Below are 8,657 nucleotides of genomic sequence, written 5' to 3' on the forward strand. Positions count from 1 at the left end.
CCACGGACAATGGCTCGGAGCCGCTACCTCCTTCGGTTGTGTCAGTGATGCCCGAGTCGGACAGAGATGATGGTCATACTTTCCTGGGCATTTCCCTCGCACTTTGTGTGATGAAGGTCACCGAGCGGTCGGTGGGTCGTGCGATATCCACCTTGGTGGTCCAAGAACGCCATCTCTGGCTGTGTCTGGCCGACATGAGGGAGACCGACAAGCTCCAGTTCCTTAACTCTCCCATGTCCCAGACCGGCCTCTTCGGCGTCCCGGTCGAGAACTTCGCCCAGCAGTTCTCGACTGTACAAAAGCAGACTGAGGCTATCAAACACATCCTGCCACTGCGGTCAGCTGCTGCCTCTACCCCACCGCCAGCGACTCCTTTAGGTTTAGGAGCTAAATGCGAGAACGCTCTCCCTCCTTTAGTGGACTTAGATATCCTAGGAATGACCAGAAGCCTCGAATTTAGTGATCTTTAAGAACGCGATGGATTATAGGGTGATAGAAGGTCCATTAAATACACAGGAGCTAGGCCATTTAGGGCTTTATAGGTCAGTAGTAGTACTTTGTAATTGATACGGAACTTAATAGGTAACCAGTGTAGAGATGATAAAATTGGTGTTATATGATCATATTTTCTTGACCTAGTAAGAACTAGACAAGACAACAAGACAACCAGCTAATAAAGCATTACAGTAATCTAGTCTTGAGGTCATGATCTAGTCTTGAGGTCACACATGAAAGTAATCAGACTAACATAGCCTACTGTGTGATACTGGGGGGATGTGGGGGGGATGTGGGGGGGATGTGGGGGGGGGGGGGGGGTTAGTGCCACCCCGTGCCCCCCTTCTAGACACGCCCCTGCTTCACGACTCAACCTCCACGGACAGTTTTTAATGTTTTATCAGACAATAACTACTCAAGATTTTGCTTTAGTATAATTTTCGGGACAATCAGGGCCAGATTCCGGGACACCCTAAACCCATATGTCATAGCAACCACCCAAAACACCCTAGAAACCGTAACACACTATAACCGCTGTTGTGCCTTTGGTGTAAGAGACCCGGGTTCGAATCCACTGTGTGACACCAATGTGTCCCTGAGCAAGACACTTAACCCCTAGTTGCTCCAGAGGCGTGCGACCTCTGACATATATAGCAATTGTAAGTCGCTTTGGATAAAAGCGTCAGCTAAATGCATATGCATTACGCTGTTGTAGATTTTTCCCTAAACCTAACTGCATACCTGGTACCTAATTATTTTCGTAAATAAATTTATTTGGGGCGCCCAGTCATTGGCCATGCTTAAGACATGCTTTGTTATGCATTTTTGTAGGGCAGTTTTGTTCCGCTTTCAATACGTTTGCCAGTTGATGTTGGGCAATGTTGTGGTGGTCGCACCAGAGATGGGTGCGCATTTTAATGAAAATATCGCGTTAATACAGAATTCCCGGGCAAACCGTTTTGGCTGAGAGCAAAGTTAAGTTCTCTAGTCTTTCTTTCCTATTGTATAAACTTTGTATACTTTCAACATTTATTGAAAGTGGCACGGTTGTTTTATATCATATTTCATAGTTATCTTGTAGCCTAATATATCTACGTATAACCAAGACGAGCCGAGTCATCAAGTACGCTGCTGTTCCATTTAATGACCGGACTCGCGTCCTTTCATCCTCAAGAGTTTCCGAAGTCTGCGAACTTGGTATTGAGAAACACATTGAAATTTTTGGACGTACAAAATGTGCCGTGCTAAGGTTTTTTTTTCAAATGCACAGCAAAAACAGCCTGTTAAATTCTGCTGGGACTAAGAGGGGGTGGAAAAAAGAAAAAAGTTTATTGGTGCAATAATTCATGGATCCACTCTAACCCTGGGTCGTTTATACAGTGATATAATTAGTAGGGTGTTTCTAGGTGATTTCTAGGGTTTTCTGGATTATTTTGTTTCACAAATATTTAATAAGGGTTGTATTTTCACGTGACAAGAATGCTTGCTTATTGATTTAGTAATGTTTATTTATCCAACAGATAAGTGGTATCTCATGGTAGAAAGGACCAGAAATAGATCGTTACAGATAATTAAACCACTTTACTGCACTAAGCAAAGACCAGACAGAAGTACACTGGACTGACAAACTGATTCATCTGCTCGTAACTGAGATCAATGGAGCAGATGCTTGCAATTCACATACAGGCATTCATCTTAAACATTATCCCCTGATTTCACAGACAACGCTTAAGCTAGTCCCAGACTAAAATGCATGTAGGAGCTGTTTTAACTGAAAGCAACTTGCACTGAAATATCTTAAAATCTCACTGCCATTGTTTTATCTCAAGTTTCACACCTGTAATGTTTTTTAAAGGCACTTTTTATAAAAGCTACCTAAATGTCCTAATTGAACTAAGGCCTGGCTTAATCTAAGCCCTGTCTGTGAAACCAGGCCTGTGTCTTCCACTGACTGACAGGTGCTTCTGTGCATACTTTCTAATTCTGACCCATGTTTGCCTTCTGCCTGGTTCATCTTTCCTTGTTTAAATGCATTATGTGCAGCTTCTGCCATTCGGCACGGTGAATTCTCCAGAGGAGTGTCCCAGGTCTCAAAGGTCATTTAGAAATGTCCCATTATAACATTATAATTTGTCCTGATTGAGCAGGACTTCAAAATTCAAATATTTATCTCTCTCTCCCTACTGGAAGTGCTTGTGCAAGTGCATATTCTTTTATCCACTACTAATCAACTCTGGCTGCTCTGGCTAGTTTTCCTTCACTAGAGTCTTTAACTGCAGTCAGGTCATTAAGCCATTTCTTACAGATGGCAGGGACAAATGACAAATGGATTTGAACAGCAAGTTCTTGACCCGGAGTAATTTTCCTATAATGATGAGTACAAATAAATAATAATTATGTTATATTATTTGAATGTAGAAGTGAAGTACACTCAAAAACATTAGATGCATGATATGGCATTGGTGGCACAGACAGTTTTTGTTATACCTATCATTACTAAAAGCACCATCTATATAATTTAGCTTGATAAGTATGATTTTAAAGTTTAATGTCTTGCCAGACATTTTGCAGCATGAATCACACCATAATTAGTGGTATTTAGTTGTAATCAGTGTTTACAAAGTCAGGCATCTGTTATTGCTTACTCCTATGCATGAATGATACCTCAAATTATGAATACTTGCAACGAATACCTCCAAAACTTCTTGAGGAGAGGTGTGCTACTATTTTTAAATCTACCAGACTTATCGAGTAATTGGCAATGCTCTAAAACCACTCAGAACACCTTAAAACCCACAAAACCATTCTGGCAACAACAATATGCAATATTATATTAAGCCGAATCTTTAAACTAATGAAAGTGCCGATTGACATTTAATGTTAACCTAAGTTATATTGTAAATAATTAAATTGAAATGAATGTGTTGTGTTACAACGACACAGTAAAATTCTGATTCATTTGATAAATTAAAACCCTGCCAATATATAAACGATTGAAAGTCACAAAGAGTCCTGTCGGTGCCAAAGAATAATGTATGATTATGTCTCTCTCTCTCTCTCTCTCTCTCTCTCTCTCTCTCTCTCTCTCTCTCTCTCTCTCTCTCTCTCTCTCTCTCTCTCTCTCTCGCTCTCTCTCTCCCTCCATCCCTCAAGCTACACTGTCGTCTTATAAACCCCCGAACATGTTAATTTTCTCTCTTTCTTTCAGTTGCTCATTCACTCTCTTTTTCTGGCTCTCCATGCCTTTATTTGGCAGGTAACCAGCATTCTCTGCCCCAACAAGCAGCTCCTTCATGTGAATGTTGGGCAGTGGTGGACCCAGGCCAATAGCTGCCAAATGAATGGCTTTGTGCTGGAGAGGGAACAGTGAGTGCATAAGTGGATCAGGTCTGACCTTCCAAGGCTAGCACTCACAAGAATCAATCCACTGAAAAGCATCAGCAAATGCTGCAGGGAGAAGTAAATCAACTGATTCAATCTGTGCCCCTTTCAGCAGAATCAATGCTTGCCTCTGAGAAAGAAAGAGAGGGACCCCTGTCTGAAGATACTCTTAAACAATAGTGTAAAAAGGCTTTGTGAGTAAAGAATCTCATGACTGAACTCAGATATATATATATCCAGTGCTATTTAATACTATTTATGTACTATCATAGTACTTTTTTATATATATATATATATTTTTTAATTAGCTTTCCTATTTATATTTTCAGTTTTAATTTTTAATTTTGATAGTTTAGTTATATGCCTGTGTCATTTATTATTTGTTTTGGGGATTTTTAAATATTTATATTTAGCTTTCATTTAGTTTGATTTTATTTCAGTTTTAGTAATTTCAGCAGTTCAGCTTAAACTTATTTTATTTCAGTTAATTGTAAAGGCAACATTACTATTTGTTTATAAAGATAAAAAAAATAAGAGATAAATGTATTGTTTTTTGTGTATGAACAGATAGTACTTTATCATTTTATATCATTTTCCTTTAAATGGAAAGATGAGTTTTATTAGCTGGCGTTCAAAGCTAATCTCATTAGCCTTGCAGGAAGCATAGACTGCCAAAGAATTAAGCATGAATTGCAAACAATAAATGTTTTGTGATTAATTTTACATTAATCTACAAATAAATACATCATAAATTGTTTTGTAGAGAAGATTATTTTCAATTTTTGTGAATTTTTTCAGATTATTTGTAAACATATCTTGCACTTTTTTCACCATTACTCACTGTGGAACCATTTAAGCCCATGTGTTTCAATTAGGAATCTCTCTAATTGTAAACTTTGCTACATTTTCTGAAAGTGTTTAATGATAACGTTTCTTTGTGTGCTTTTACCTTACTAACCTTACTAACTTAACCTTCCCTTACTTACTACCTTAATGTACCACAAATTACACACATTCATTCAAATGAGATAGATCCCATTTTGTCCCCTTAAGTATAACCGGGCATAATTCGAGAGCCAAGCCGAGTTAAGGCTTGATACTCCGGGCATGGAGAGGTCCCAGAGGGACCCTACATTCCTCACAGTCCTGAGCCCCTGGGACCATCCGGCTCTGAGATACCGCCACTTCCTGTCCAGCTTTGCTCGGGCAAAACTCGGGACACAAGTTGGGGATTCGGACTCCGGGCATGGAGGTGTCACCCAGTGGGCCCCCTATGCCGGGAGTATTGAGCCTAAACTCAGATTGCTTATATATATATATATATATATATATATATATATATATATATATAAAATCATATTTACAGTAGTGGTTCTGTAAATAAATGACAAATGTGCATTTGTAGGCAGATTTAGACAGTGCAGATTTGCCAATGTTAGGGGTCAAGAAATGACTGTTCAGTGATATCAATGTACCAGATCTTCTACGAAAGATCATTTTTCAACACACTCTCATGGAAATAGCTATTTTACGTTTTGACAAAGTGGTGTCAAATTTGTATAAATCTTTTATATTTATTTTTGTGCAGTCATGCTTAATTTTTTTCTCCTTAATTTTTATTACAAATCAAAAGAATTACCAATTTGCCAAAACAGGAATGTTATGTAATCTGCTTTAACTGCTTCTATTGTTCTCATTTGTAAGTAGCTTTAGATAAAAACGTCTGCTAAATGAATAAATGTAAATGTAAAAATGTAATCGGGTTGGAACTTTTATTGTCTTTCCCAACCAAGCATTAATTTGGTCAATTTTGCAAAAGGGGTTAAAATATTATCTAAATGTGTGAATTTTGTGAATTTAGGAAACATTTTTGAGATCTTGAGTCTCCTTTGTCTTTTACATTTTAGCCATGAAATCAGCTTTAGCAAGACAAAGGAGTCTCAAGATCTCAAAAATGTTTAAAAGAATGTAATTTCCAACACCATAATTTCCACCACAAAATACTATTTAACACAATACATAATTTGAAATGTGGAATTTTCATTACGATCAGTCAAAATATGACAGAATTCTCCTTTGCTGCATGTATGTCCAATGTTGAAGATTGTTAGTAGACAAGTGAGAGTGTAAAAAGTTTTACATTTATTTTCAACAAAAAAAAAGTCCACGTGTTTCTAAGAAAATGCTTCTAATTCCAGTGCTGTGTGTTTGGAAGATCAATGGATCACACTGTTTAGTCCTGTCTGCGTGCTCAAAGATGGAAAAATCGTGAGAGAGAGTGAGGTTCACAGGGGTATGCAGAAGATTGTGGCAGGTTGGCTTTGGGATATTTATATACCTCATTAGACAGATCCGGTTAGAGTCTCACTGACATATTCACCCAGCAAGATTTCCTTCAATACTGAAATGCATTTATGCGCCATCACAGCCCCTCACAGACAAACAGCACGCATAATTGTGAATATTTGTGCCGCAGCATGCACAACATCCTCCCTTCTCGAACACACACGCACACACTTTCCAACGTATTCAGTCACTCTGCCTATATCTATTTTTATTTTTCATATTGCAGAGGAGGTAGTTGGATGTTTTAGTACGCTGTGCTAGAAAGAATGAAACAGATTTAGGCACACTGCCATCAGTAATACAAAAACAGCTGACAGTGTGTAATACTATATACGGTTTAAGAGTCGGAAGCAGCCTGTGCCCTCTGTGAAATTATGGCTACTGCTTTTTAAAGACGGCTAGAGAGGCGTCATTCATTTAATAATCCTTACAAATTTTCCCTTTAAAATAGCGTATGTGCATCAGTGATGTGAATATTAGTCAACTGAAGGATAACTTGAATCCCCCTCTCAGAACTGCTATTTTGATAGTGTAGATGACAATAAGTAATTGCTATTAATTTAATGAGTAGAGTAATATACATTTTACAGCTTTGTTTAAGAATCAATTTAGTTTGAAACATGGTTGACAATGTTTTTTTTCCGGGGTAGGTTGACAGGTGTTTCCCCAACCCTCCCCATTAGCTACATGGCATGAAACGATCCAGACAGTTTTAATACATTAGTTAATCCAGTAACCATTGAACTTTCTCCAACTCTGCGTCCCCCCACGGACCCACCGGTGGGTCCAAAATTGCATCATCATAATCATTTTAAAAAATCTATAACTTGTGCAGCACAAAACTAGACATATATGATATTGTTTTAAAGCTTAGAATCTCAGCTTTCTTGACATCCCCATAACTTCTGCATTTATGTTACATCAAAGAAGATAATAAGGTCTAAATTCGAATAATATTAATTATTATTAGTAATTTGGCGGGGGTCGAAATTCTGACCCCCGCCAAATTATTACCCCCTAGTATGGTAGGTTTAGGATTAGTTGTGGGGGAGGGGTTAGGATTAGGGGTGGGGTTGGGATTAGGCAACCAGGTACTGACTTCAACGAGGGGGGGGGGGGGGGTAATAATTTGGCAGGGGGTCGAAATTCGGCACAACACCCGGCGAGGATCCTGAATTTGAGTAAGTACACATTTCGAACTTATAAACGTTGTATTTGTTTATTTCATGAACAAATTATGCATGCAACAATACTCTAAAACATTCAAAATATGTTGCAGAGTTAGAGTGGTTTACTGTTCATTGTTCAGTTCCATTAAATAATATTATACAGCTTTTGATTTTAATACTGTATTAGTAGGCCTAAATGTTGAAATTAACATTATACGATTAATAAATGATTTAGAAGTCGTTTTCATTGTTGGTTCATAACTGTTAACAAATGGAACCTTATTGTTAATTGTTTTCAAATGTTTTCTCTATATATGACAGTTTATTAAGAAGATACTTTATAAAGACCGTACACTTCGCGTATATAAACAAGGAGCCATCTTCGGAAAACAGGTGACTATCGACCAGCATGAAGCACGCCGTTCGTGGTTCGCGTTAAGTGACACTTCCCCTTCTTGTTGCAACTGGCCTTTAGACAACATTTCCGAATGTATAGCACTCAAAATGTTCTTAACACTGCCTGTCTCTAATTGTGAGGGTGAGAGGTCATTTTCTGTCCTAAAACGAGTTAAAAATGTGTTAAGGACCACAATGTCACGACTTTCTGCACTTTCTTTGCTTTCCATGAAGTTGTTGAAGGTTTGGATTTTAATGATATTGTGCACCAGTTTGCATATTTAAAATCTAGAAGGAAGGCCACTGAGTAATCTGCTATAAGAATTATTACTTAGAAAAATGCATCTTTGATGGCATTAAATGTTTTGAGTTTACACAATTTACGTCAAGAAGGCCAGCCAGTGTCTAAGGGAAGATAATAAGGATTGATAGTTGTGGTATGAATGTAGGCCTATTTTAAAGTCAAGAAGTCCCACATGGCTACTTACCAAATAAATCAATTATTTGACACAAAATATTGATTTAAAAAGGAGTTTATTGATCTAAAAATGATTGTATTGCTCCAGAGTAAACAGAACTGTGTCCATGGCAACGCTCTGTTTTTCATGGCAACAGTGTGTTATACCCTCTGATCTATAATGACATTTCATTCTATATAGATCAGTGGTTATACCAGAGACTATTTATATACTTATAGACCTTATGTAGCCACGTCTCTTTTCAGCGCTGAGCTCGTTGTCTTCTGACTTCCGGTCTGTATTTTCACAGCGATTTTGCGTAGTTATGAATGAACGGCTCGTTAAAAAAAAATTCCAAGGTCCATTTGTTAAGACATGCTTTACAATGCTTATGATAAACATTACAATACTC

This window comes from Siphateles boraxobius, unplaced genomic scaffold (genome assembly GCF_051911475.1).
Source record: "Siphateles boraxobius isolate OS27281-9 unplaced genomic scaffold, OSU_SipBor_1 19, whole genome shotgun sequence".
NCBI classification, from domain to species: Eukaryota; Metazoa; Chordata; class Actinopteri; order Cypriniformes; family Leuciscidae; genus Siphateles; species Siphateles boraxobius.